This window comes from Rhinolophus sinicus, chromosome 6, assembly GCF_057876585.1.
Source record: "Rhinolophus sinicus isolate RSI-liver-muscle chromosome 6, RSI-T2T, whole genome shotgun sequence".
Lineage (NCBI taxonomy): Eukaryota > Metazoa > Chordata > Mammalia > Chiroptera > Rhinolophidae > Rhinolophus > Rhinolophus sinicus.
Window position 1 is genome coordinate 19,098,908 of NC_142506.1, and position 21,043 is coordinate 19,119,950.

The following is a 21,043-nucleotide window of genomic DNA, read 5'->3' on the forward strand; positions in this document are numbered from 1 at the left end:
TCATACTCATTCCTCATTGCATTTTAAAAAGTTAAACTTCAGGTTTTTATTTGTATCTCTGCTTGACTGTCACATGAGATGCTTTGCCCATTCTATCTACACCAAGTAAATAACTGTTGGGCAAATGAATAAAACCGGGAATGGATCAATAAATTACCACTTAAAAAGAGAATTTAAAGCATCACTTGGAGGTTTCAGAATCAGTAGAGAAAGATATATAGCCAAAAAGTTGGAGAGAAAGTTAAGTGGGGATGAACTAATTGGTGAGATGAAGGTGTATATCAAGTACAAAGATAGCTTATGTTGAAACAGCAATTGCAGCAAAATCTCAGTTGTCAAACATTTATAGGAGGTCTGACAATTAAGTTCGTGAACTCATCCTAGAAAAAGTGCTACATATCTCATTACTGAATATCACTATGGTCACCTTCGAAGTACTCCCCTTGTGAAGCTATGCACCGATGCCAGCTCCTTCAAAGCAATTTTGGAACTTTTTCTGGAATGGCCATCAGAGCTGTCGTTGTATTACCCTTGATGTCTTAAATGTCATCAAAATGTCCTCCTTTCAATATTTTCTTTATCTTCGGGTAAAGAAAGAAGTCATTGGGGGCCACATTAGGTGAGTAGGGAGGGTGTTCCAACATAGTTGTTTGTTTACTGGCTAAAAACTCCCTCACAGATAGTGTCGTGTGAGCTGGTGCATTGTCATGATGCAAGAGCTATGAATTCTTGGTGAAAAGTTCAGGTCCTCTAACTTTTTCATGCAGACATTTCAGCACTTCCAAATAGTAAACTTAGTTAACTGTTTGTCCAGTTGGTACAAATTCATAACGAGTAATCCCTCTGATATCAAAAAAGGTTAGTAATATCGTTGCAACAGGTTCATGAACTTAATTGTCAGACCTCGTATTTTCTCCTACTCATGCTATATATGGATTGTAAATTGGCTAGGATTCTGTTTCACATTGTTGTTCCTTAGGGACTTAAGTTGACAGAGTAACAACTATGTGGGCTATTTCTCATTTGCTGTGGCAAATAGAACAAAATAGTGTGGCAAGGCAAATCAAGGCATGGGTTTATAAAGTTTCCACTCGTAAGTGACATGCAATATTTCCTCCTTACTTCCCACACCAAAGTAAGTCACACAGTCAATGGGAAGTGAAATTTTAACATGAACCAAGTAGTGGAAAGAATCAGGGAAATAATTGTGAAACACAGGAAATACTTCCATGAAAGAAAAAAAAAAATTTCTGAGAGAAAACAATTGCAGAATTCAAGGATTAGGGAAGGACACATTCTGGCCTGTTAGGTAACTATCTGAATAAAAATGTTGAAGTGAATAAAGATGAAATAACAAGTAGGAAAATATTTTAATGACAGTATAATACAGATCATACCCATTGTTATATTGCTGTTACATATATTAACAAGGCAAACACGTGAGTATTATACCTGTAATTATGGTAATTATTGGAGAAGCTAGCAGTATGCATTTATTGACAAATATTTATTGAGAATCTGTTTATTTTCTGGTGATAGTGACAAGCAATATATGATAAGAGACATAAATAAGTGATATAGATAGAGATATTATGAAGAAAACAAAGCAGAGCAAACAAAATTCAAAGCAGAGAGAGCAGAGTAATGTCAGTTGTAGCACTAAATGGTAAACAAGTCAGTCCCCATTGGAAAGGTGACCTGAGAACAAAGGGTAAAGAGGTAAGAGAGTTAACCATGTGGATATTTGGTGAAAAGTGTTCCAGGCAGACCCAGGAGCCAGTGCAAATATCCTATAGTTCCACTATGCCTTAAATAAAAGGAAACAAGCAGCCAGGTATGACTGAAACACAGAGAAACAGATGACATGAGAGAGGAAGGTTGGAAGAGGTCATACTGATAGGGCTCTGTAGATCATATTTAAGTACTTTGGCCTTTATCCTAGTGACAACTCATTCAAATGTCTGGAGCTTATCTATGACATGATCTGATTTATATCTTAATGGGATAACTTTGGTTGTTTTATTGAGAAGCTAGAAAATCAGAAGCTATTCTAATAGTCCAGAAAAGAGAGGATGGTAGTTCAAAATAAGGCGGTAATAGTAAGGGTGCTGAGAGGTAGTCTGATTGTAGATATACTGAATGTGGTTCCAAGTAGATTTCCTAATGGATTGGATAATGGTTAAGAGAGAAAAATGGGAGTCAAAAATGAGCCAAGATTTAGGCTTGAGAAATAGGAAGGAAGGAGCTGCCATCAACAAACTGGAATACTAAGCCTGCAAAAGAGGCTCTCAGAGTAGAAGATAAGGAATTCAGTTTGAGATTATTGAGTTTGAATAGGCAGATTGACAAAACCTACTTGAGATTTAGTTTAAGATATTGTTTCCTCTAGGACTGTAATCCTTGTCACTATAATCATAATTAATTTCCTAGTCACCATGGAAAGAGCTGGGGTAGATTTATTCTCACCTGACTCTACTGTCAAAAATTCCTCACTCTGTTACTGCAAAAAAGTATGCATTTAATTTTTATCTTAAAACTATTGCTATCTTTGTTTTATAAATTTTTTAGTTGCCAGCTACCATCGCCCTATATGACGTAAAATTTTCTCTAATTTAGCATACTCTAAACAGAATTCATTATCTTTCTTCAAATCTACTCCTTTGGCAAGTTTTGTCTCAGTGACAGCCCCATTTTACTATTCAACCAATTAGAATAATGGGGTACATTTCTAACCCCTTCTTTCCTGTGTTCCCATATTTAATTCTTATATAGTTTGTCTCCCAGAGAGCTATAGATTTCACTCCCTCTCATCATCTCTACAGTGCCCCTCCTTATTCAAATGTTTATGACCTTTTACTTAAGTTCCTGCTAAAACTTGGTACATGATCTGTCTTATTCTTGCCTCTTCTACCACATAGTGTTCATATTCCCTTTTGCTGGTAGAATTTTTAAGAAAGTGTCATCATCCAAAGTGCTGCGGTTTTGAAATGTAATCCAAACTAGAGCATTATGTTGGAAAATAAAACATATATAATTTTCTAATATTTTAAAATATATTTATTAGTTTTGTGTTAAAACCATAAATCTGATAAACTTTCGAGGTATTGGGAGACCTCTGATGAAATTCGAAGAAGGTTGACTAGAAAATTTCATATTCGTCATTTCATTGAGTCAAATGTGGATGCTCAAAATCTGCATGGTAAACAGGGTGTTTAAATGTTTTTGAAAATTCGTACTTTGGAAGTATATTGGGTTGTGTTCCTGCAGAAACTAACTTTGGAACAAGGATGCAAGTGGAAGTTATGCTGGGGGAAGTGATCCCAGAAACAGTGGGAAGGGAGCTGGAGGAGTGAGACAGGGAAGTGAAGGCAGTTTTTTACTATCAAGCCAGTCTCTTTGCAGACCTCTGGGAAACAGTGTAAAGTGTGCCTCTGAGTTTTCTTCACAGTGGGCATAGTAAGCTAGAGCACTTAGTTATCAAATATCAGTTTATCATGGGTTAAAGGTTACTTTGGGGAGCCTGAACTTGTTCAGCCCACAGCAGTGATACGCTGGCAAGCAGAGACCCAGGTGTTTCCAGTAAACAGTCATTGGTTTGCAGTGATGACTATTGAGACATTAGGGTCAGGTCACACATAGCGTCTGCAGCAGAGGACAAATTAAGGTTTTCAAAATTAAGACATAAGGAAACATAGTGACTATTTCTGGATTAAAATCAGGTAAAGTGAATTTTCTTAAGTAAAACATGGCTGTTTTTCTCTACTTCTATTGGCCTTGCATGAAACAGAAATTTCTTTTAAATTGTACAGAAGTTAGTCTGAATATTATTTTTTCATAATGTTTATTTTAGAGTTTTGAAAGTAGTAGAAATTGAGATACAACCCTGAAAGCTTTTGAAACCAAAAATCTCCTCCAATCCTGGAAAAAAACAAGTAGCAGATCTAAGCAAATAAACCCGGTGCTCCTGAAGTTTAGCTTTATACTTTTACCAAAAACATTATTTTAAATTTAAAATCAAATTTTATTAATCATAAAAATATTTGCTTTGAGTTTGCTTCAAAATTTCAAAGGTGGAAACTATTTTATCTGGAGAAGTTTGCCTCCCCTGTTGGCATCTCTTCTATTATAGTTTAGACATTTTGACTTTTATTACAGCATTTTGCATCTTTTAGTAAAGATGTCAACCATCTTTATTTGTGAACTTTTGAAAGATCTGAAATGAATCTGTAGATCCCTCTTTGAGTGCATTCATAAATACAATTTTGTTTCTTGCTTATGTTAGGCTTACTAAGATTTTTTAATTGAAGAACAATATATCTATGGTGGATTACATCAGTGATGTTTATAATTATAATATTTATTTAAAAAACTAAGCTTTTTTTAAGAGACTAATGTAATTTATTAAGAGACTGTTTACAAAACGTTTTTGTTAAATGTATGCTGATATAAGATACTTTATTTTTTGAAGCAAAATAGAAATATGTATGTACAGTATAATATTTATTTTTTAAAATAAGAAATATAACATCAATAATTTATATTTAGATATGGTGTATACACACATAAATACTCACATATGATGAAAGTTTGGAAAGAAGTACACAAAAATTGTAACTCTGGAAATACACAAATGAGTTTGTATTATTACTTAAATTATTATGAAAAAAGAAATAAATATTATACAACTTAATTAAGTATACTTTAATAGTAAACGCACTATAGGCTTGTATACTCACTAAGTGAAAGTGAAAATAGATGCAACTTTCTGGAGATTATTTGGCAGAACATGTTTTCATTTCTTTTTGTTTTCCATACATGTATATCCAAAAATTACACTAATGAAATTACTTTCTTTAAAATAAAATAAAATAAAATAACCAGGGAAGTGCCCAAGGAATACAGTCTCTTTTATGTCCCGGCTTGGAATACTGAAAAAAAATGAGACACGCACACACACACAGACACACAGAGAGAGGCAGAGAAAGAGAAGCATTTGTGCACTCCAGTAGAAGTGGAAGGTGGGCCAACTTTCTGGCAGTTACAATTAAGTACCAAGATCTCTGACATCCAAGAAAGAACTATAGGAAAATTCAGAGAATCTTGTATTTCAGGCATTGAGATCAATCACATCAGGATATAAAACATATTGATTATGTCAGTGAAAGGGTGAATTGGAGGGGTAAGCTCCAAACACTTTTTGATGCCTTGTATAAAGTTCTAGAACTGTGTCAGTAACTTGGTTAATTGTAGAGCTTATTAAAATAAAGGATTTAATATAAGCTCTTTTTAAATTTGTTTAGTTTTTATATCTGTGTGTTCTATTTTTGTGTTCTCTGTTAAGGGCAGCAAAAAGTTGTTAGTGAAATAAAAGAAAGTTAACACTATCTTGGCTACCTAGGAAACTAAGTTTAAGATCTGATGTTGATATCCACTTAACCATTGTACTTTATAGTATGAACAAATCTGAAAGGTAAGAAATATTGTTGCCAATTTACACCTGAAGGAAATGAAAACCAGGAAGTAATCTTGTCCAGTCATAAAGATAGTTTAAGACAAACTAGTACTTTCAGTTCAAGTTTGACCTGTTATTGGTGTGAATGCTTAACCAGAACACTCTGTTTCTTCCAGAAATTGAATATTATATATATATTAAACAAGGGCAGGAGGCAGTGGCTGATGTAATTACTGTAATCATACAGTTTTTTTTCTTTGTTTGTTTGTTTTTGTTTATTTCTTCTGTATTCATTACTCAGTTACCCAAAGTGGTAAATTAATTTCTTTAGCTTTAGTAATCCAGGAGAAAAAAACAATAATATAACATATTACAAAACTAAAATTTTATTTATAGATAATTTATCATTAAATTTTATCAATGTCGAAAATCTACTCAACAAAAGGCAACATTAAGAAAATTAATGACAAGCCGTAAATTGGCTGAAATTTTTTTGTGTGCAAATTTGTGACAATTTATATCCAAAATAGGTAAAAACCTCTTACAAGTCAATAATAAAAGAGCAAACTATTTTTTAAACGGGAAAAACATCCATGATGGAGTAAATAGGATTGAATTTAACTTCAAGCCAAAAATAACTAGAACACTGAACAAAATATACGAAAGAGCTTTTTTCAGACACTGGAGAAAAGGTAGCACAAAATGAAAACAATATGAATGCTACAATTATCTTGGCTTCGGCCTGGAAGGAATGTCTGGACTTCAGGTGCAGGATGGGGAACCTAAGAGAAAACAGTGGATGCCCTGATGTAAGCACAGAGACTGAATTTTCCAGAGGCTGAGATGGCTTTAAGCTGCAAGAGTAGAGTTCATCTATACAAAGAAAATTGTACATTTTGGAATAATATTCTATGTAATTTTAGGCAACAAATTTAGGTAAAAATAAACAACTTACCATCAAAGTGCTTCAAGCAAATATTGTGCATGATTCAATTCAATAAATCAAAGCTGACAATCTAGAATGTCAGAATAAATAATTTAGATCAATGCTCTCATTGAAGACAACGAAAATGCATAAAAATATATAAGAAAAAAACTTCTTAAAATATTTGAAAGCTAGAAAGAAAGATAATGCTCATTAGGTCAATCTGAGATAAAAAATAAAATGCATAGATAGACCTAAGGTTTGGCCTTGGGAGCTCATTTTGTCTTGGGATTTTGCCAATTCTGAAACAGGGCCAGGGAATACAAGCACTTTTAAAAGGCTTATCAGATAAGAAAGAAATAATTAGGGTCTAGGGTGCACTAAGAAAGAAGGATACAGGGATGGCCGGTTTGCTCAGGTGGTTAGAGCGTGGTGCTAATAAACCAAGGTTGCCAGTTCAATTCCTGTATGGGCCACTATGAGTGCCCTTCTTAAAAAAAAAAAAAAAAAAAGATATAGGAATTTACTTTCAAAGTAAGATATTTAAGCAGTAAACTAACACTCATGTGAACTGCTGTCCAGCTTCAAGCCATCTCCGTAGCTCCCCACTAAATCCCCTACTTTGAAATTGGATTAAAATGATCTTAAAGTACCCCATGCATCTGGTAGAAGCAAACATCTTGAGAAAAATAACATTATCCTTGGTCTGAAATTATTTCTATAAATAACTTTTAAATCTAAAGTCCCTCACATAATTAAAAACAATCAGAGAAATAACCATAAGGCGATAAGACAATAGGAATTAAAAACATACAGAAACAACAAACTACAGAAACAGATGCACAAAACTTCAGAGAGTAGAATTATCAGAGACAGATGAGAAAAAACTATGCTTAATATGTTCAAAGAGATAAAATCAGGCTTGAAAATTTTGTTTAAGAACTGGAAAAATTAAGTGACTTAGCAGATGAGAGAAAATACTTTAAATGCAAATGAAATTCTAGAACTGGAAAATATCGTAATCATATTGGAATTTCAAAAGATGTGTTTAACAGCAAACCAGACACTGCTAAAGAGAGAATTAGTAAATAAATCAAAATATCCATAAAGGAACATGGAGAAACAAAAGAATTAAAATAGATAAGAGGTGGTGTAAGATATAGAGGATATTGTAAGAAGGTATGTGGTGGACTATGTTATATTTTACAGTTACTTTACAGGTATCCTTTAGATTGGATTATTAACCCGTTGATGTAAATTTGGCTGTGTGACTGGCTTTGGACAATAGTATGTGATCAGAATTAACCTTTCTCATGTCTTAGCAGAAATTTTAAGAGACAGGACGTGGTTCTGCCATCTCTCTTTTATGTCAGAGTAAATAATTTAGATCAATTATTTGACCAAAGAAAAGCATTCTCCAGAGATAGGAGCTACTCCATTAGTCTGGGTATCAGAATGAAGAAGATTCACGGAGCAGAGTCATAGCTGGACAGTGGCTGACATCAGTAGGATTTTTTTTTTTTTAACCACTGAGATTTGAGGTCTTTTATAACCACTTTATAGCCTAACAAAAGATGACTTGAAAAAGGTCTGCAAGGTTGAAGTGGCTTAATAGCAAGAAAGACAACATAACAAACAAAAACAATATTTTAAGATACAAAGGCTCAGAACTTTCCAAAAGTGATGAAAGGTTGATATATTAATTCCATTCTAAAAAAGACAAATAAGTATATATTAAAAGAAGACCACACCAGGGACATAATAGTAAATCTGATTTTTTTTAAAAAAGAACAAAAAGTGGATTAAGACTGAAAGATAACTGATCAATAGAAACAAGGGAAGGGGAATAAAAATGAAATGCTGTCTTAGAAATGTTGAAAAACCTCTCTCAATATAGAATTCATACCCATTAAAATTATCATTCAAGAATAAAGTGAAAACCAGCAGACCCCTACAAAAGGGAATTCAGAAAATTATTCTTCGGGCATAGGAAAATAATGCCATAGATAAGAGACACAGGAATGGATGAAGAACAATGAAAATTGAAATGCTGCCTGTATCTGAAATTGATGATTGATTTGTTTATGGAGAAAATATTTTCTGACCTGAATGCTTCTGGGAAAGTGGAAAACCAGCAGGGATGTATAAAAAGTGGAAACTAAATGTAACAACTGAAACATTCTAAACACCACAATCAACCTATTATTCTCTTATAACAAATATAAATATTTGTTAAGAGGCTATGGAAATATATTTTTTTTATTTGAGATACTTATAGATCCCTATGCAGCTGTAAGAATTAATACCAGTAGATCCCATATTTCTTTCATCTAGTTTTCCACAACTGTAACATCCTGTGTAGCAATAGCACAATATCACAAACAGTTAATTTACATTGATCTATTTCTTTGACCTTGTTCAGATTTCATCTCTTTTTCATGCATTCATTTGTGTGTGTATTCAGATCTATGCAATTTTATTGTGTGTGTAGATTGGTGTGACCATCACCACAGTAAATATACAGAACAGTTCTCTAACAAGGATCACTTGTGCTACCATTTTATAGACATACCTTTCCACTTTACCCACCCACCCTCCGCCTGACAACTACTAATCTGTTTTTTATATCTGTCATTTTGTCATTTTGAAAATGCTATATCAATCATACTAGTATGCAACTTGTTGAGATTGGCTTTTTTCACTCAGCAAAATTTCCTTGATATCTATCCAGGTTGTTGCTTGTGTCAAGATTTTATTCCTTTTGATTGCTGCATAGTATTTCAAGGTATGGATGTATCACAGTAAGTTTGAATATTTACAGGTTGAAAGATATTTGGGTTGTTTCTGGCTGGAGGCTGTGATGACGGGAGTGGCTATGAATATTTGTATACAGGTTTTTACGTAAACATAAGTTTTCATTTCTCTAGGTTAAATGCCAAAGAATTTGCTGGATGTTATGGTAAGTGTATGTTTAGTTCCTGTAAGAAACTGCCATACTCTTTTCTTGAGTGGTTGCACCATTTAACATTTCCACCAGGGATATAGGAATGATTCTTTTACTTCAGATCCTTGCCAGCATTAATGTGTTCAAACAAAACCTTAAGAAAATCATGACAACAACTAACCTGAGGAACTGTTGAAAGGAAAACTGTGAATGTTAATAAAATGTTGAGTTGAAAGGGCACTAGACATTCATAGAAAAAATATCACAAATATTTTACACTTAATCTTTAATTCATCATATTCTGTTCCCCACAATTTTTCCTTATATCACAAAGTTCCTTGAGGAAGTGTTCTAAATTTTGGCCATTCTTATAGGTGTGTAGTAGTATCCTACTGTTTTAATGAGCAATTCCCTAATAACGCTATGCTTACTTGCCACCTGTATGTCTTCTGTAACGAGGTGTCTGTTGTGGTCTTATGCCCATTTTTTAATGGGCTTGTTTGTTTACTTTGCTGAGTTTTAAGAGTTCCTGGTATATTTTGGATAAGACTTTTCATCAGATGTGTCTTATGCAAATATTTTCTCCCCAAATGGCTTATTTTTATTACTTATTTTAATATACATTCCTGGTAAATTTCTGCAAGTTTTAAACTCTTTGCTATTGAAACTCTCAAACCCAGTTGATGGCCAAGAAGCTACATTTTAATATTTTTCTATCTCACATATCATGATTTCTCAGTATTAAATCAACTCCTTTATTTCTGTCTATTTCTAAATTTAGCAACCATTTGTTCTATGAACATTTGTTGATATATGGTTCCTAAATTTGCATGAGGCCTCATGGTAGGGGCCAGATATATTAAAATGAAAAATGCAGAATATTGACCTATAGCTTCCCAAGAAATTCATTCTTTTTTCTTTCAGCAAGATATAGTCTGTTAAGTTGATCTCATTTATACTTTTAATTTTAAACATTGCATAAATGCTAATGACTTCTACCATCTGTATCTCTACTCCCATAATGCTTACAATAGGACTTCTTCATTGGGTTTACTAATTGATTGAATTATCCACATTACATTTCATGTTAGTAAACTTTAGGGTTACTTCATTCCTCTGACATACACCTTTCTGTAACATAACATTGATTAAGTGCACTTCTAACTACATTTTGAATATGTCCCTTTTCTCTGTCTCACAATTTGTGCTTTTTACCTACTGTCGCTTGAGTTTTTAGGAACAGTCTTCTGTATGATCTCCCACCCCATTAGTTGGGCCCACACTTTATGTAACAATCTGGTATACATTTTGAATTGTTGCTTAAAAAGTAATTTAAAAATTATTATTAGATTTATGCCCATATGTGTGTATATGATATTGGATAGATCCATATCATCTAAATGTATGTATCTTCTAGTCTCTTTGTGTTTAAATTTTGGGAGAGGGAATGTATAGTTATATGTCCTGAACCTGCTGAATGATAACTGCATAATAGCTTGCAGATACTAAAAAAAAATTACATGTCATCATATGCTGTTGAGATGATTTTATGAGTGAGACATGAACAGCTTGCTGGGAACAGTATTTACCCTTCCTTATTAATGGATTTCTATTTTATTCCTCAGCAAGCATGTATTTCACTTCTGACACCTGTGATATATTCATATATTAGCAGTGACTCCCGACTTTTGCTATGAAAGACGTAAGTCACCAAAGGAAGCATGCACAAACAAAGGGCTGCAGGCCATAACATTGTCACTCTCCTCTTTCTCTATTAAGAGAGAACATTAGTCTTTTCCCCTACACTTTGTGAATAATGCCAAATGACTCACACTGTACAGCTATCGTCTCAATTACAAAAATACCCATATGTTTTTGAACATTACTTTTATTTGGATTATTTATGCTAACATTGATTGCATATAAGTGATAGTCTATGAAAAAATATTTTTCATATCTTTGCATTTCTCTTTCCTACACATATTTTTTCTTCTTTCATAATGTTCAGAGAATGTTGGGATAAGGAAAAGCAGGAGGCTTTTTCATGTGAAGGAAACATATCTGAATGGTAATAAAGATCACAAATGGTAATAAAGATCACCTTGAGAAGTTCCAGGTGGTTTTTATTTAGTAAGTTCCAAGGTAATCTGATTTCTGAAAAAAATGTTCACATAGATAACTGAAAACAGAAAACTATGGGTATTACATAAAGAAATAAATAAAGAGAAAATAGTGTTGAGATGAGATGCTCTTGAATTTTCACTCAAGAGACCGGGATATAAATTCAACTTGTACTACCAACCACTAAAGTCCCCGTGGAAAAGTCATATCAAGTAAGTTATTTGACCCATATAACCTTTTTTTTTTTTGAAAATGTGCGAAGTGGTTTAGCTGAAATCTGATTATCTTCGGGTTTGGTAATTTGTATTTCTAAAGTAATACTGACAGCTTTTTTATATTCTTAGTACATAATAGGCATTGACTATATACTATTTCATTCCATAGTTAAAACAAATCGATAGGTACACACTGTTAGATTTACATTTAAAATAAAGAAATTGAGGTCGAGGAAATAATTAATATGTCCAAAATCACAACGTCAGGAAATATCACCAGAATCCAAGGGTCTTTAATGATTAGTGAGGTTGAGCATTTTTTCATATGTCTGTTTGCCATGTGTATGTCCTTTTTAGAAAAATGTCCCTTCATGTCCTCTGCCAATTTTTCAATTGGGTTGTTTGTTTTTTTGGAGTTGAATTGAATGAGATTTTTTATAAATTTGGGATATTAACCCCTTATTGGATATATAATTGGCAAATATCTTCTCCCATTCAGTAGGATCCCTTTTTGTTTTATTGATGGTTTCCTTCGCTGTGACAAAACTTTCTAGTTTGATGTAATCCCACATGTTTATTTTTTCTCTTACTTCCCTTGCCTGAGTGATATATCAGTAAAAGTCTTACTCTGGGTAATCAATAGAGAATTGCAAATAAAAACCACAATGAGATACCGCCTCACCCCAGTCAAAGTGGCTATCATCAATAAATCAACAAACAAGTGCTGGCGAGGATGTGGAGAAAAGGGAACCCTTGTGCAGTATTGGTGGGATTGCAGATTGGTGCAGCCACTATGGAAAACAGTATGGAGGTATCTCAAAAATCTGAAAATGAAACTACCTTATGTCCCAGCAATTCCACTCCCAGGTATCTATCCAGAGAAATCCAAAACTCTAATTCAAAAAAATTTACGCACTCCTATGTTTATTGCTGCACTATACACAATAGCCAAGACATGGAAATGACTGAAATGCCCATCAATAGACGACTGGTTTAAGAAACCGTGGTACATTTATACAATGGAGTATTATGCAGCCATAAAGAAGAAGCAAATCTTGCCATTTGCAACAATATGGATAAACCTAGAGAACATTATGTTAAGTGAAATAAGTCAGACAGAGAAAGACAAATACCATATGATCTCACTTATATATGGAATCTAAAGAAAAGAATAAATGAATGAACTAATCAGAAACAGTCTCAGAGACAGGGGAAAAGTTGAGGGTTGCTAGATGCGAGGGGGTGTGGGGATAAGGGGGAAGGTGAGGGGATTAGAAAGCACAGTCTGTAACCACAAGATTGCCACGGGAATACGAAAGTCAATTTGGGGAATGTAATCAATAAAGTTGTAAAGATTTTGTAGGGTATCCGATGGATACTTGTCTCATTAGGGAGATCACCTCAGGGATGATGTAGATGCCTGATCACTGCACTGTACACCTGAAGCTGAAGCTGAACAATAATGAATGTCAACTACAATTTTATATATAGTTATAAGAAGTGGAGTGCAACATTAGGAATAGAGACAGTGGGAATGTAATAGCTATATGCGATGTCAGAGGGGTAGTAAGTGGGGGGAGGTGGGTTGTCACTGTGTGAGGGATGTAAATGATAAATGTCTAACTATTACATTGTTTTGTGCACCTGAAACTAATAAAAAAAATGTTAAAAAATAAATAGAAATAAAACAATTTTTCTGAGGTTACTCCAAAAAAAAAATAATGAAAAAAGAAGCCAAGGGTCTTTACTCTAGGTAATAAAAATCGCTTTACATTTTAAAATGTAGTAGATTGTAACAGTTAAAAATCTTCCTCCTTCTTTTCTTTGCAATTAATAGATTCTCAACTCAAATTACCTAAAACAAGTAGAAAACTCTTTTGGTTCATAGAGCTAGACAAGAGCAAGTTTGGTTTTACACATGGCATGAAGCATGATTTAATCTCATCCCCAGAAACTACTTTCTCTCATGTATTTCTTAGCTTCTCTTTTTTTACAATTCCTCTTCTCTTACCACTCAAAGCCTCATCCTCTGAAATTTGAATCCACAGGAAAATAGTAAATTTCCTAAGTATATTCCTGATTTATTATGATTGAAATACTTAGACCACAGCTAACTTTGAACCAGTGTAGACAGGAGAAAGGAATCATTGGTTGGCCTAGGCAAGTTTATGTGTTCTACATCTATGCCTGGCCTAATAGTGGGTTACTATTTAACCCCATATGAAAACTGGGGTTGTTATAAAAGAAGACAGAATTGATTCTAGAAAGCAAACAAAATTCCCTTAAATGGTCATTTTTTATTATTGTCCACCTGAAGTTTATTCCCCATTTTTAATGGACCCCATATTTCCCACAGGAGAAATTTTGTTTCTCCCTCAGTCCCTCTTATTGGGTGGAAGACAAAGAGATGCTACAATTCTTACATTCAGGAATATAATATATTTAGCACTTGACAATCACAGATTCACATGCCCCAGATAACATGATTGAATCATGAATGAGTATGAGATCTGATCAAAATATGTGAGACACAATAAAACTAGTATAACCATAACTAGAAATGAGAACATATTTTGAAATAAAAATTTTAAATAATATTATTAAAAATTATTAAGAAATAGAATAGGAATGGAAACAATGATGAAGGAAAATCATTAAAAAAATCATATTGAAGCTTAGGAAAATATAGAAGTTGGAAATAAATATGTGCTTTAAAAAATATTAATAGGTGGTGGCTGAAATTATAAAAGTTGAAAAAATCTAGCAAGAATATCTAAAGATAGCAGAGAAGATGCCTACTCTTAATAGCTTTTAACTGCAATGGAAGGTAAGGAAAGATTATATTAATCATTTTGGGAGAATTTTTCTATCTTTTATCATATTCAAAATGTTCCACAAGCTCTTTCTTTGTGTATATGTCTCTCCCTCTCATCTATCTCTTATCTATCTATCTATTTATCTATCTATCTATCTATCTATCTATCTATCTATCTATCTATCTATCTATCATCATCTTATCTCCTTCCAGTTCATATCAAATACTAATTTTTCCAGGAAGCTTGCCCTACCTCAGGCAAAACTTCTCTCTTTCCTTTGAACCCCTATGGTACTACATGTTTAATCCTTCTACTGTACACTCAAGCATGCATTATTATTTGTGCACATATTTTATTTTGTAGTCCTCCTGAAGGGGGAAAATATTGAGCAAATGGCATATTATATCTTTTATGGTATCTAGGATAGAGCTTCACAAACATTAAGTGTTGATTAAATGTGTTCTTCGTGAAGACATAAATAATTGAAAGAGACTTTAAAATGAGTTATTTTCAATTGCAGCCTCAATCTAATGTACATTTTCTACAAAATCTTGAGATTATTTTGAAATTATTCAGAGCCAAAACAAGATTACTGGTTCTATCTTAAAAGTAGATAATTCCAGATTTCAGTAAAGTGAATAATTCTGAGAGGGGATGCGGGCTTTTTACTAATTTACCAAAATATTTGTCTCTCTCTCTCTCTCTCTCTCTCTCTCTTTTTTTTTTTTAGTAATGAGAGACTTCACTAATCAAGAAACTGATTTTTCTCCACTCTTCTAGGATAGTTCAAAATCTTGCTGATTTACTTTAAGACATACTTGCATATATTAATATAAATCTGAAAAATAACTGCTTTAAATGTTTCTCTATGCTACTGCAATTTTGCAGCTGTAGAGAGGTTTTATGGTGTCAAATAGTTAAACACTTTAAAATAATTTAACTTTCTCTGTAATACATCAAATCATGAAGAATATACTTTAAAAAATTGTGTTACTTTTTTTTTTCTTTTAAGCTGGATGAGTGGTGACTTATTCTGTAAAAATCAAACATCTTATCCTCTATTACATTTCCCTCCATTGTTGGACCTGGTGTGGTGAGATTTCAGGGATAAAAAAGGTTTTTAAGTATAGATTTCTTGATTTGTATGTTTAAAGCCTAATGTACCATAAGGAAACTAAATGACATGAAACAGTTGGATTCTTGTTAGGGAGATGCCATTGTTTGTATTTCTTTAGGAACCTGGAGAAGAATCTTCTCAGGCATCTTACATACTGGCACGTTGCTACAATCTCATCCAAATTAAAAATGCAAGGCAAATACAGCTCACAGTCCCATTTATTGATTCTCCCCAACTCTCTCTAAATCTCAGGATCTGTGCATCTCTGAGCTCTGAATTCTGTAGGAAATTTCTGTATTTCAAAATTTGCTCAGTACCTACATCTTAATTTCTGGGACCTCTTTCTCTCTGCCAGTTACTCAGAAACAGGAAGAATGTTTATACTGTGCCCCCCCCCCCCCCCCCCCGGAGAGCAGGAAAGTGGTGGCATCCTTCCCTTGAAAGCCTGTCTACAGTTACAGATCACATTTGCTGTAGCATTTCCCAGAGGAAACCCTGCAAATTGGCACACTGAATCCCAGCTCCCAAAACACTGAAGTCCACTCCATCTTTTCTCTTGTTCCCTTTTTAGCACCTTGCTCTTTGTGTCAAATTCAAACTGTGTTCTCCCTTAGACCTAATTATGTTGACTTGCCACAGGTACCTTTTTAAAAAAAAAATAACAAGAAGGGAATTTTTTGCCCTTAAGTTGTTTTCTTAGCTGCTTTTGTCTTGCAACAGCAACCATTCAAATCTAAAATCACTTCATGTCTTGAAAAGACTGCTTTTAAGACACTATTTTTCTTTCATGTGTTTCCAGCTTTTTTTTTTCCTGAAAATGTTGGCGTTAATGCATTTTATTCAAAAATCAAGTGGGAGGATTTGGAATTAGGTTTAAATGAGTCCTATCTGATTACATAAGAATTCACATTCATAGGGAAAGTTACTTTTTTGAGATATTAATGTATGTTTTCTTTCACTGCTATAGAAGAGTAAGAGATAATGAACTCTATTGTGTGTGTTGTTTTGTTTTGTTTTTAGTGTTTATCCCTTCATTATCCAAGAAAAGAGATAGATCATTGTGTGGTCACTTTGTCACTTTGGGACATTTTCAGAAAGTTCCTAATTATAAACATGACAGACCCACTATACCTAGGCTTAGCAAAAAGGAAATATATGAAAGAATATTTGATAACTCTTAATATCTTCCAAAAGCCCAATTACTCGAGTTGGAAGTTATACAGCTAGTGGAAATGTCCACTTCAGAGCACATAATCCCTTTAGCAAAGAGACTTGTCCCATCATCACTGGGCACAGATACCACCATTAATACTGTTAAGTCTTTCTCTTTCCATCACCATGTATTTCACCCCACTCACCGTCATGTACCACCCCCCTTTCCCCTGGTGAATACATAATGTGACATATAGACGATGTATTATAGAATTGTACACTTGAAACCTATGTAATTTTACTAACCATTGTCACCCTAATAAATTTTAATTAAAAAAAATACTGTCAATTCTTTCTACTGGACACTCTTTCTAAAGCCTCTCATTTTTAGACTGAGCATCTCTCTAAAAGCTTCTGGGAAGTTGGAGTTGACACCCATTTTGCCAGAGGAGATTCAACAATAAGCCTATTTCTTTGACTTCTTGCACTTCTTTTGAAGTTGGTATAAACAATTTGGATTGATGGAGTTCACATCAAGTGCCTGCAAGAAGGGCAGGGAAGAACATTTCTGACTTCAAACACAGAGAGACACAGAAATAAGATCTAGACACTACTAACACTTGCACATGGTGTTTTAAGATTGTAGACAGCCAACACAACTATGAAAAATGTATGCTATGCTCCACCATATCAACTGCTTCCCATCAACATGTACCTTTATCCCATTTTCAAATATCCAAGATATGAAAAACAATAACAATAGCAACAGCAGTGCCTTTCTTTGCCTAACATTATATAAAAATCTCTTCTGTAATTAAAAACATCCTTATTCTGCTCAAAATGAGGACCATTATTTCATGAAGTCTTTTAATGAGCTCAAAGCCTACAAACTTCATATGACATTACTTCTTCCTAAAAGTATCTCTTAATTCTGCCTCAATATTCTGTAATCTATGGATCAAATTGCAAAATTAAATAGTTAATAAATATAAATATATGTATAGCACAGCACAGAAGAAAATTAGGAAATACTACATACCTAATTTTTGCAATTGATTTTAAGAGTTTATATCTATTACTTGTTTTCTCCACCACCTTCCTTGTTTCTCAATGTTAATTTCCTCCTCCTTGGTGTTTTTTTTTTTTTTTACATTGTGGATTAATCCAACCTTTCCTGAAGAATCCAAGTCTTTGAAGATCTTACCTATGTGGCATTTCAGTCCCATTGGTTCCTTCCTGCTCTATTTTGTAGCATCTACTCTACTTCCTCATAATATTCAGGATCATACGCCTACGAAAATTCCAGCTTCTCTCCTTTTTTATTTTCTATGCTGTTCTTCCAGTGGCCTAATAAACAAAACATGGAGAGGGGTGATCTAAACTTCTAATACAATGATAACATTCTTAGGTCCCTTGCTGGAAACATTCCTCCTTTGAGTACTGAGACCTCAAACTCAGTAGAGCTCAGAACTATGAGGATAGAAAGAACAATGTTTGCTAGTCATTCAGTAGATGTAATAGTGAGAGAAGCCACTCTCATTTCCACCCCATGTTTGCTGAGAAGAGCTATTTTCATTTTCTTATTTCCCTGAGCATGAAGAACTAGCATTATAGTCATTGATTCAGAACATTCTGTAGTAAATATGGGACAAAACTAAAGAAATACAATTATAGAATAGACTACTTTAGTCATCTAAAGGCTGTACTGTAAAATATCATAGTCTTTACTCTTAAATGGGCTGAATTTTTGACTTAGTTGTTTAAATAAAGAATCTTGAATTAATTCGGTCTCAAGCAAAACTAAAAATTTTATTATGTTTTGATCATCATTATAATTGTTGTAATGGTTTGTTATTTAATGTAATAATATAGAAACTCCTTTTTTTGCATGTAAAATTATTTTTACTTCTGGGATTGTTTTTAATGAACTTTATTTTAAACCTTCAGACGTGGATGGATCAGTGGAGCATGCCTTAGACAATTGTGGGAATTCATGAAATGCAACCATGTAACAACTAGTAATAATTCAGAAGTTGTGCTTATTGTTAATCTCTTTACTTGTACCTGAACTTACTATGAACTCCCTGAATTCTCAGTCTAGAGGTATGCTGTTTTTCACATATACTATAAAAAAAAAAAAAAAGCCTCAGTGTAATTTCTGGTTTTTGAAGAGCAGCCTAGTTTTCATCTCCTTTTTTTGATGTTTAATTAAAGTGCTTCTGACAGTTTCAAAATTTAAAAAATTAGGAAGCATTATGTCTAGTTTTCAATCCCTTTCTATACGTGTATATCTATTATCACAAATTTGAACCATTGTAGAAATGTTTTCTTACATGCTTAGCAGGATGTTGAAGCTTAGCAGGAGTTGGGTGGAAAGAAGAATATTCTTCCCTGTTTTCCACATGTGCATGCACATAATTTTTAATTGTATTTGCAGTAGGGATTTGCTTGGTATCATTTGGAACCGACAGAGGGTGAAGAAGGTTTATGCGGAGGAACTTTCAGCTCAGATGAAAAAAGAGAGAGGAAAATGTGGTCCCTTCTTCCATGCCTATGGGCATAAAATATACATACAGAAACAAAGGATCCTAATTCATTGAAGAACCTTACACATACTGTGCTATATCGAGGTCAAGGTGACAAGATTCAACACTGAGAAAATATATAGTAACCTCATCTCTTTATAGAATACACTGGCAACTCATGCTAGAGTCTGTAAACTAGAAGGAAAGCAGAGGCTGTTGCCATGGCAGAAAGGCAGTGTCTCTGGAGGCACCTACCATAGAGTTTGAGGCGTAAAGTGTGGAGGGTGTGTTCATAATAAGGCTGCTGGAGCAAATTAAAGTATCTGACACCCAGCAGCCAGGGGCAGGATAACTCGGAAACACTGAGCATGCACTATACCTTGCTTGACTATGGAAGGTCTAACCTGGCAAAACAGTTTGCATATTAAGGTGAAGGGGACATTATTTGTACTCACAGGCTGATTTGGCCTTAAGGTATGCCAGGTACATTTGTATCTTTTTTTACACTAGTTGGTGAAGTAAAATTCGACTTAAATATAGGGCATACAGGGGTTTACATTTTTTTTTTTCCTGATTACTCAGCCCATATGCTTAACCAAATACAATGAGTTAGTCATTATTACTATAGATGAGAAATGCCTAAGTCAGTTTTCCTCTTGGCTGTTTCCGTTGTATTAGCATGTTCCAAATATTGTATAGTGAACATATATCACTATTAAAATCAGAACAAAATATGTTTATTCACAGACTTAAGATGCAATCCTTTTGATCCAATACTCTATGAGCTTTTTGACATATAGAACTAAGAAAAGCAAAAATTTGGGATCAAATATGCCGTTCAGCTGAAAGCTTTCATTAAAGAGGCCTGATTTCAATAGAGGAAGCAGATGTTGTATATTAAATTTGGCATCATATTTTTGATGTTTTAAGTTCCTACTTCAGTGACTCCATGCATTATCTATGGTATTTCCATAGGAAAATGCTCTATAATCATTTATGAATCATCAAAAAAATTCTCAGTCAAAAAACAGAGTCATTTAGCAAAAAAGTCTTTTTGTACATTCTTCATGTCTCAACTCAAAGTTGCCCTCCTCTGGGAAGCTTTTTTTGAACCCTTCTGTCTGGTTATAATACTCCTCCCATGTGTTCTAGGGTTTTTATCAAACCATCGTCCACATCTCACTATACTCTAGTCATTGCTTTATTTCTTTGTATCCTGAGAAAATTGTAAAATTTGGGCTGGGTCTCATAGGTTGGTGTCCATAATACCTAGATCTGTGTGCATTAGATGTGACAAACAACCTATAAGTATATAAACACATTAATGAATTGAATGTCTTCTTTGATCTCTAATTTGATTACTACATACTAAAGAGTTTTTGCATCTAACTTCTGACAAAATTGTGCCTGAAGAATCCATTAGTCTTTATCTTTGAATTTTACACATATTTGGAAACAGAAAATTGAGCTGCCCTTCATGCCTCAGCACAAGAAACAAGTCTCATAAAAAGTAAAATTGAGAGTTGGGTAATAGAGAGACTATTTGTCACTTATTGAATATACTATAAAGATGTCTAGAAATATTATTACAATACTATGTCTTAGTAGTAGCTACTGGAATGAATGTCACTGTGGGGTCAATTGGATTGCAGGTGTAATTGAGAGACTTGACTCAATTATTTCCTTTACTTTCATAAACATGGCTGGTGTGCTTGCTGAGTTTGCCAATCTGACATAAATGAACAAAATTTAAAATAGTTTCCAAATTATGTATAG